Below are 10,402 nucleotides of genomic sequence, written 5' to 3'. Positions count from 1 at the left end.
AAGTTGAAGTCAGATTAGAACAACTAGCCTCTAATCCATTTTGAGTTGATTTTAGTATATGGAGAGAGGTGCATGTCCAGTTTCATTCCTCTGCATGTGGATATCCAATTTTCTCAGCACCACTTACTGAAGAGGCAGTCTTTTCCCCAATGTATGTTTTTGTTGCCTTTGACAAATATCAGGTGGCTGTAAGTCTGTGGTGGACTTTTGGGTTCTCTATTCTGCTTCACTGCTCCTAGTGTCTATTTTTATGTGCCAGTACCATGCTGTTTTGGTTACTGTAGCTTTGTAGTATAATTTGAAGTCAGGTAGTGTATGCCTCCAGCTTTATTGATTTATTTATTTTTGCTCAGGATTGCTTTGACTATTCAGTGTCTTTTGTTGTTCCATATGAATGTTAGGATTGTTTTTTCCAATTCTGTGTGGAATGTCATTGGTATTTTGATGGGGATTGCATTGAATCTGTAGATCACTTTGGGTAGTATAGACATTTTCACAATGTCTTTCCACATTTTTATGTCTTCCTTAATTTCTTTCAGTAGTGGTTTGTAGTTCTCATTGTAGATGTCTTTCAACTCCTTGATTAAATTGATTCCAAGGTATTTGTGTGTATGTGTGACTGATGTAAATGGGCTTACTTTCTTTATTTCTCTTTCTTTTAGCTCATTATAGAGAATGAAAATGCAACTGATTTGGGGCATTGATTTTGTATCCTGCAACATTACTGAAATTATTAATCAGCTCTAGGAGTTTTTTGATAGAGTCTTTAGGTTTTTCTATATATAGTTTCATGTCATCTCCAAATAGGGACAGTTTGACTTCATCTTTTCCAATCTGGATGCCCTTTATTTTTTTCTCTTGCCTGATTGCTCTGGCTAGCAGATTAAAGGCTTAAGTATAAGATCTGAAACTGTAAAATTACTAAGGGAAAATCTAAGTGAAACACTTCAGGAACTAGATCTGGGCACAGACTTTATGAACAAGAGCCTGAAAGCACAAGCAACAAAAGAAAAAATAAACAAATGGGACTATATCAAACTAAAAATCTTCTGTACAGCAAAGGAAACAACAGAGTGAAACGACAACCTACAGAGTGGGAGAACATTTTTGCTAACTATGCATCCAACAAGGGACTAATATCCAGAATATAAAAGGAACTCAAGCAATAACACAGTAAAAAAAAACCCCGAAATAACCCAATTAAAAAATGGGCAAAGGAGCTGAATAGACATTTTTCAAAGGAAGACATACAAATGGCCAACAGGTAAATGAAAAAATGCTCAAAATCACTAGTCATCAGGGAAACGCAAATTAAAACCACACTGAGATACACCTCACTGCAGTTAGACTGGCTGTAATCAAAAAGATGGTCAATAACAAATGCTGGCAAGGGTGTGGAGAGAAGGGAACGCTCCTACACACTGTTGATGGGACTATAAATTAGTACAACTTCTATGGAAAACAGTATGGAGGTTTCTCAAACAACTACAGATAGATCTTCCATACGATCCAGCAATCCTTCTTCTGGGTATATACCCAGAGGAATGGAAATCAGCATGTCGAAAGGATACCTGCACTCCCGTGTTCATTGCAGGTCTGTTTACAATATATGTAAAGATATCCATGCCAAGATATGGAACCAAACTAAATGTCCATCTATGGATGATTGGATAAGGAAACTGTGTTATATATACAGCATGGAATACTATTCTGCCATAAAAAGAATGTAGTATTCCCATTTGCAACAACGTGGATGAACCCGAAGAAACTTATGTTGAGTGAAATAAGCCAGGCACAGAGGGAAAAATACCGTATGTCCTCTCTCATATGTGGGAGCTAAGAGAGAAAGAAGGAAGGAAAGAAAGACCCCAGTGGTGTGTTCTACTTGCAGAGGGAGAAAACATACCTAAGGATACAAAGTGGAGTGAAGGCGGGGATGGGGAGGGAGGTCAGGAATTAATTAGGTGGGAGACACAGGGTATAATCACAATTTGTGGTAAGGGGCATGCTGCCAGTATGGATCTGGCCATCACATCTTGGGCATGAGTGGTGACAGTCAGCTTTGTATGCCGTAAATATTCATAACCGATAATAGTAATAAAAAAAAGAACAATTGACCTCTAAAGTCTCCTCTAACTCTAACAGCCTATGGAATAAAGAGAAATGATTTTCAAGAAAAAGTAAAGAAACCTCTTAGACCTTTCCCACACATTTTACCACAGATATTTATTAAGCCTCTACAATGTGCAGGACGTCCAGTGTTTCTCAGTAGGGGTGCTATTTGGTGGGACAATCCTTCATCACCACTCTCCCCCCACCACACACACATTGTGACAACTAAAAATGCCCCAACATGTTTGAGAACCAGTGACTGGTGCTGGAGCTCTAAATATGAGTAAGACAGAACTGAGGTCTCTCGTGACTCCTTCTCAGACGTGAAATCATTAGCACTAGCATGCACAGGGTATTATGCCCTCTCGCCCTCTTCATAAGTACGTTACTTGCGTCTGTGTTTCAGGCCCTGATACCCCCTGCTCCTTGAGGGGAAGAGAGAAGAAACAGTTAGTCTCCATGGAGGCTCAGCGATGAACATTAAAATAAAATAGCCTTTCCTTGGCATTGGTAGCTATGAACGAGCACCAGATTCAGAAGGGAGGGCCTGGCCAATTGGAGACATGGCACTTGGGCAGACATAGAAAGCTGGGGAACACTAAAAAATTACGTGGTCTCCCTAACACCTTTACCAAGGCTGAAGAAGTATCACAGAGACCCGAGTTCTACACATCAAACACCTAGATAGTGGATTCTGGCTTTGGGTTCAGACCATGCTGTATTTCCAGAACCTGACAGGAAATACACTTCAACTGGTCATTGTCCTACGGTTCTGGATTGAATGAGAAATACCCCTGTTCTATTAATCCTGACTAGGTCACTCTGTTGTCTCTTACAATATTCCACATGGTGTTTGATAGAGCCTGGGAAACACTGGGCTGTGCCTGGCCTCTGATCCCAGCAACCCAAGAGTGATCTAAAATTCCAAGAGAATTGGGATCAGACAATTTTCTGCAGATCCTCAAAACAGATTGTCTACTGGCTTACTTGGAGAAAACCCCAAGTGCAGCTTGTACCAAATTAAACTCAGAGGCCTCTGCAAGAATGCTCTGGCCTTGGGTCTGCAATGAATAGAATGATTTTGCAGTTCACACTGGAGGTCATGAGAGAGTCCCAAGGAAATATTGGGAGCCAGAATTGTAGCTCTTCAAGCTTCTTGTCCCTAAAACCTCTATATCAATGATATAGAGTGTCATTTCAGTGGGAAAAGAACAGTATTAAGAGGAACTATTTTATATGTGTTTAACAAGGTTAAGAGGATTCTGTGCAAGAAATACTTCCAAAGAATCCTATTAGTTATAAAAATAGCCAATTTTCATATTTATCTTATTACCTTTGTGTCAAATCTGAAAAATATCACTGGAAGGCTAAGAGTTTTCCTGATTTTCTCTAGAATAAATTCATTTCCTATTATTTCTTATCCTCCCCTGCTTTCTGCCATGGAATTATCAAATTCTCCTAGTTTCAGTTCTTACTATATTTTTTGTCATTCAAATGAGTTATCTTAGAATTTAAAATTCCTGGTGTAATATTTTCCTTCTCCTTACATATTTTTGAGCTAACACCTATCGTAAGTAGAATTGAATCCAAGTTTATTTTAATGATAAAAAGTATAAAGTGAAAAAGACTCACAGTACAAAAAATTAACCAGCCCTCAAAATAATCTAAAATACCACATGAGAAGGGAATGCCCAGATATTATACTCTGAATAGCTAGATAAGAAAATACACACTTTGGATCTAACTCTCCTGGCAATTTAGACAACCAGCTGTCTAGATTAGCCTAAACACCGAAGTTCATTGCCATTTCAACCCAGTCTGCCTGAGACCTTTTCTGAGCTAGCTATGAAATTATCAAGCTCTGATCTAGATTTTTTGTTTTGTGGCATTATGAATTTTATTTTCTTTATTAAGAATGAGAGAAGTTTGGTTATATAATGCATCAATAAAGGATTTTACATTTGTGAATGTGTCTGTCAGCTTTCATAAGGTAATGTTAGGGTAAAAAACAATCTCAAAACAGCAACAGCTTACAAATAGCAGATTTTATTTCTTACTCATATATTATGTGTTGGCTGTATGGTAGCTATAGCTCAGTTTTGCATGTCTCCTTTATCTTAGAATCCAGGCTGAAAGAGCAACCTCTATTCATGAAAACAGCAATGATGGAGTCAGTCATTGGTTCAGTATTTCTGCTCAGGAGAGGCACACAAGACTCCTGGGCACATTTTATTAGTCCAAACAAATCACATGGACATGTCTGATGTTAGGAGGCATGGAATTATAATCCTTTTACAGAGAGAAGCAACAAATAAGTGGGAGCAATAATACAATTAAAGAGTTCAATGTGTCTTAGAATATTATTTGAAAGTGTGAGGAAGGAAAGGGCTGTTCTAGAATTATAACTGAAGATAACTTAGGTCCACTATTCCAGTACAGCAATGACATGATTTTTTCTTCTTTTTAGAATAAATCTATTCTACATAATTGCAAAAATGAAAATAACATTTTTCCCCAATTATAAAAATATATTTTTCTTATAAAAAAATTGAAAACATACAGAAAGTTATAAATAAGAGAGTAAAAATAATTGAAAAACACTTAGGTAAATACCTAGAGAAATGAAAATATATGTCCACACAAAAACTTATACATAAAAATTCATAGCATAGAATACTCATAAATATACTACTACTCCACAATAGAAAAGATGCATACAATAATCAACCCCAATATATATTCACAAAATAATATTTAAAAAAAAGAAAAGAAAAGATGCATACAAAAGCATGAATAACTCAGAAACATTATGCTAGGTAAAAGAAGCCAAACACAAAAGGTTACATACTGTATGATGTCAATTATGTTGAAACTCCAGAAAAGGTAGATCTAATCTAAGGTGATAAAAAGCAGATCAGTGGCAATCTGGGGCACGAAATGGGTAGGGTTGACTGGCAAAGGCTACAAGTAAACTTTGGAAGTGATGGAATTGTTCTATATCTTATTATGATGACAGTTTCTTAGATGTATATGGGTACATTTGTCAGCATTCTTTGAAGTGTACATAAAATGGGTAAGTTTTATTATATGCAAACTATAACGTCAATAAAGTTGATTTAAAAATTATTGAAAAATCATGAGAAATATTTACTGATTCTTATATAGTTATCTTGTAGTTAGCCTATTTATTGAATTCTATGATTAGTTATATAATTTTTTCATTGATTTTCTTGGGTGGACTAGATAAATAATCATATCATCCATTTTCTTGACTTATCACATGGACTGACAATTCCAAAGCAATATTTAATATGGGAGATAAATTCTTGATTGTATTCTGGGCTGGCTCTAATTTCCACCAGTGAGAAAGATGCTTGCTCTTGGTATCAGATAACTATTCTTTTTCATTAAGAAAATACTCCTTTTTTTCCCCAAGATGAATTTTGATCAGAAATCAATGCTAAATTTTTCCCAAGGCCTTTTCAATGTCTATAAATTTTCTTATATCCGTTAAAGTATTAAATTACTTTTATAGGTTTGCTAATACTGAACCAATCTTGCTCTCTTGACCTAAACCCCACTTGGTCATGGTGTATTCTTTTTTTAAGTCAATCTTATTGGGGTTTAATTTATATACAGTAAAATTCATTTATATATAGGCATTCAATGCTGTAAATTTTTCGCTAGGCACAGCTGTTCCTGTACCCCACAAATTTTGAGAAGTTGTATTTTATTTTCATTTAGTTCAAAATATTTTAAATTTCTCTTGAGACTTCTTCTTTGACCCATATGTTATTTAAAAGTGTGTCATGCCAATGCTTGTTATTTTTCTTTTCTCTTTTCTTTTTATTATAGTTATTTTAGTGGGTGTGAAGTGGTATCTCAGTTGTGGTTTTGATTTGCCTTTCCCTAATGACTAATGATGTTGAGCATCTTTTAATGTACCTGTTTGCTATTTGTATACTCTCTGTAGAAATACCTTTTCAAGTTCTTTGCCTATTTTTTAATTGTTTTGTTTTGGTTTTTTATTAAGTTGGATGAGTTCTTTATAAATTTTGAATATTAGATTTTTATTAGATATCTGATTTGCTAATCGTTTCTCCCATTCTATAGGTTTTCTTTTTACTTCTTTGATAATGTCATTTGATGCACAAAAGTATTAATTCTGATGAAATCCAATTTATCTATTTGTTTCGTTTTGTTTTTCTTGTGTTTCTGATGTCATATCTAAGGAACTGTTGCCAGATTCAAGGTGTTGAAGATTTACCCCTATGTTTTCTCTGAAAGATTTCATAGTTTAAGCTCTTAAATTGATGTCATTGGCCCATTTTGAGTTAATTTTTTATGTGGTATGAGGTAAGGGTTTAACCTTATTCTTTTACATGTGGATATCTAGTTGTTCCAGTACAATTTACTAAAGAGACTTTTCTTTCCACTTTGAATAGTCCTGGCACCATTTTTGAAAATCTATCAGATGTATGGGTATATTTCTGGACTTCCAATTTTACGCCATTTGTCTGCATATCTTTTCTTACGCCATACAATACTGTTTTGATTACTGTTGCTTTGTAGTAAGTTGTGAAATCTGAAAGTGTGAGCCCTCCAAATTTGGTCTTCTTTTTCAAGATTGTTTTGGCCATTGTGATTTTCTTATAATTTCATATAAACTTGAGGATTAGCTCTTAATTTCTGTAAAAAAAATAATAATAATAAAGAGCTGTTGCCTTTTTTATAGTGATTGCGTTGAATCTTTAGATTACTTTGGGTAGTACTGCCATTTTAACAACATTAAGTCTTCCAATCCATAAACATGGAATGTCTTCTTATTTACTTAGGTCTTCTTTAATTTCTTTCAGCAATGATTTTTAGTTTTCAGTGTACAAGTCTTTCACCTCCTTGGTTAAATTTATTTGTAGGCATTTTTTTCTTCTGTATTCTCTTGTAAATGGAATGGTTTTCTTAATTTTCTTTTCAGATTGTTCATTTCTGGTGTATAGACACAACTGATTTTTGTGTGCTGATCTTGTACCCTATATCTTTGCTAAATTTGTTCATTAGCTTTAGTGTTATTTCTTCTTTAAAATGTTTGGTAGAATTTATAAGTGAAACTATGTGGTCCTGATGCTTTCTTGTTTGGAAGGTTATTAATTATTGACTAAATTTTTAAAATAGATATAGGTCTGTTCAGCTTACCTATTTCTGCTTGTATGAGTTTTGGTGGATTTTGTCTTTCAAGGAATTTGTCCATTTCATCTAAGTTATCAAACTTGTGAGCATACGGTCATTTATAATATCCTTTTTAAAATCCTTTTAATGTCCGAGGAATTATTAGTTATGGCCCCTCTTTCATTTCTAATATTAGTAATTTATTTCTTCTCTTTTTTTTACTTGATTAGTCTGGCTAAATGTTTATCAATGTAATTCATCTTTACTTAGAACCAGGTTTTGGTTTCATTGATTTTCTCTGTTGTCTTCATTTCATTGATTTCTCTTCTAATTTGTATTATTTCTTTTCTTCTGCTTACTTTAGATTTAATTTGTTCTTCTTTCTGTAGTTTCCCTAGGCAGAAACTGAGAGTATTCATTTTAGACCTATCTTCTTTTTATATATAGGTGTTCAATGCTATAAATTTACCTCTACGCACAATTTTGCTGCACCTTACAAATTTTGATAAGTTGTATTTTTATTTTCATTTAGTTCAAAATATTTTAAATTTCTCTTGAGACTTCTTTGACCCGTGTGTTATTTAAAAGTGTATTGTTTAATCTCCAAATATTTTGGTATTTTTCAGCTACCTTTCTGTTATTGATTTCTAGTTTAAGTCCATTATTGTGTGAGAGCATACTTTGTATGATTTTTATTTTTTTTTAATTTGTTAGGATATTTTTTGGCCCTGGATATGGTCTATCTTGGTAAATGTTCCATGTGAGCTAGAGAAGAATGTGTATTCTGCTGTTTTTGGAGGAAGCATTTATAAATGTCAACTAGATCCAGTTGATTGATGGTAATGTTCAATTCATCTATATCCCTAATAATTTTCTGCCTGCTGGATATGTTAACTTCTGATAGAGGAATGTTGAAGTGCCAACTATCACAGTAGGTTTGTTTATTTCTCCTTGTAGTTCTATCAGTTTTTGCATTATGTATTTCGACTCTCTATTGTTCGGCTTATACACATTTAGGATTGTTATTTCTTCTTAGGAATTGACCCCTTTATCATTATGTAATGCTATCTTAATCTATAATATTTCTTACTCTAAAATCTGCTCTTTCAGGAATTAATATAGCTACTTCTGCTTTCTTTAGGTTAATGTTAGCATGGTGTATCTTTTTGCATCCATTTACTTTTTTTCTCCCCAGCTTTATTGAGGTATGATTGACAAATAAAAATTGTACATATTTAAGTTGTACAATGTGATGTTTTTATATATACATACACTATGAAATGATTACCACATGTATGTTGATCAAGCTAATGCACATATCAATCAATTCACATAGTTACCCTCATTCACTTACTTTTAATCTACCTCGGCCTTTATATTAAAAGCAGGTTTTTTGTAGACAATATATGAAGGTACTTCAAAAAGTTCATGGACAAATGGAATTAAAAGATAATATGAATCTTTCCATGAATTCTTTGAAGACCCCCTCATATAGTTGTGTCTTATTTTTCTCATCCACTCAGTCTCTGCTGAACCTAGAAGCTGGGTGGGTAAGGGCAAGTCAAAATACCTCAAAGCTTTCCTACAATTTTTAAGTTGCCCTTTTTTTTTCTTTCAGCATTTGCTTGCTTACTATAAACTTTTGACTGCTTTCCAGAGTTCTGACAAAGTCAATTAAGGAAGTTTTTGCTTGCTGTTTTGATGATTCTGTAGAGGGATGGTCTGTTAGAGCTATATAATCTTGTCATTTTCATTGACATCTGTCAGATGTTTCCATATTTCATTGGCTTTTCAATAAACCAACTTTAAAAAAAGTCAATTCTGATATTTTTCTCTAATTTGCTAATTTCTCAATTAATATTTAATAAATTCATCATCCTTTATTTTATTTTATTATTGCTTTCCTATAGTTTAGACTTGTTGTTTAATTAATTTATTTTTTATTTCTTTAAAAAAGTGTTGTCTAATGCTATGTATTTTACCTGAACATAAAGTTAGCTGTATCTCTTAGATTTTTAAAAATGTATTACCTTCATTATTATTTTTTGTAAGCAGTCAGTAATTGTAGTTTTTATTCTCCATTTGATATAAGAATTATTCTTTAAAGTGTTTTTTTTTTTAATTTTGTAAGTGACTTGCTTTGTTATCTGAGCTTTATGTGATTTATTTCTACTTTTATTACATTGTGGTTGGATTGGTTATATCTACTTGAAATATTTTAGTGCCACAAACGTAAAAGTTCATGAATACCTCATCTTTAATAATGATTACACCATTTATCAATGTAAAATGCTATTACTTAACCTTAGTAATTTTTGTTTTGATTTCTAATTTTCTGGTTTTAATATAGAAAGCTAGTCCTGCTTTCTTTTTGTTTGTCTCTGCCTGGTATAGCTCATCTCTTTATTTTCAAAAGTTATTTCTTTTTAGTTTAGGAATGACTGTAGCAAACACAAATTAGTTGAATTTTGTTGCTTTTTTTTAATTTGCTCTCATAATTTCTGTCTTTTAGTTGAAAAAGTTAACTCATCCTCTTTCTTGTGTTAACTGATATTTTATCATATTCTGTCATGTTTTTTTTGTGTGTGTGTGTGTCCTAATAAATGTGCTCTTATTTCTTTTGTTTTCTTTGTTGTATTTTGCTTTATCACTTTTAGTCCCTTTTTATGCTGATATTTTAGAATTGTTTTATCCTATTTTTAGTCTACTACATTTTTTAAAAATTGTGCCTTTATTTTGTTGCCAACTTCGAAAATGAAACAGAATCTATGGAATCCTCCTCTCCCTGAATGAGACTTTTATGTAAGCACATATTCCCCTTCATCTTCCAAATTTTGTTCAAACAATCTACAGTGTTGGTTATAGATATTCTAATTTTTACATTATGAATATTCTCTTTTAAGAATGTATTTTTAATATTTGTATTAAGCTTCACAGTCATATGAACAATTAATGACCATTATTTAGAATAAACAATAAATTTTACTGGGCTCATTTCTCATAACTTTTTTTCTTGATCACCCTTCTGGATATGTTCCAATTACTTTTCTTGTCTTTTTAGAAATGTGAGATCTAAGGGGAGGGAGGCTGGAGATTAATTGGGTGGGGGACACGGGGTATAATC

The 10,402-nt window shown here is 33.1% G+C and overlaps 1 protein-coding gene across 1 annotated transcript in view; it reads left to right on the top strand.

Annotated features, from left to right (window-relative positions):
- CCDC141 (coiled-coil domain containing 141) overlaps nucleotides 1-10,402 on the top strand; it is a 187,336-nt gene that overhangs the window by 38,303 nt on the left and 138,631 nt on the right. The window lies entirely within an intron of this gene.

The sequence above is a fragment of the Galeopterus variegatus genome, unplaced genomic scaffold (assembly GCF_000696425.1).
Source record: "Galeopterus variegatus unplaced genomic scaffold, G_variegatus-3.0.2 Scaffold287, whole genome shotgun sequence".
In the NCBI taxonomy this organism is placed as follows: domain Eukaryota; kingdom Metazoa; phylum Chordata; class Mammalia; order Dermoptera; family Cynocephalidae; genus Galeopterus; species Galeopterus variegatus.
Note: the sequence above shows the minus strand (reverse complement) of the source record. Positions and strands in the feature narration are given on the sequence as shown.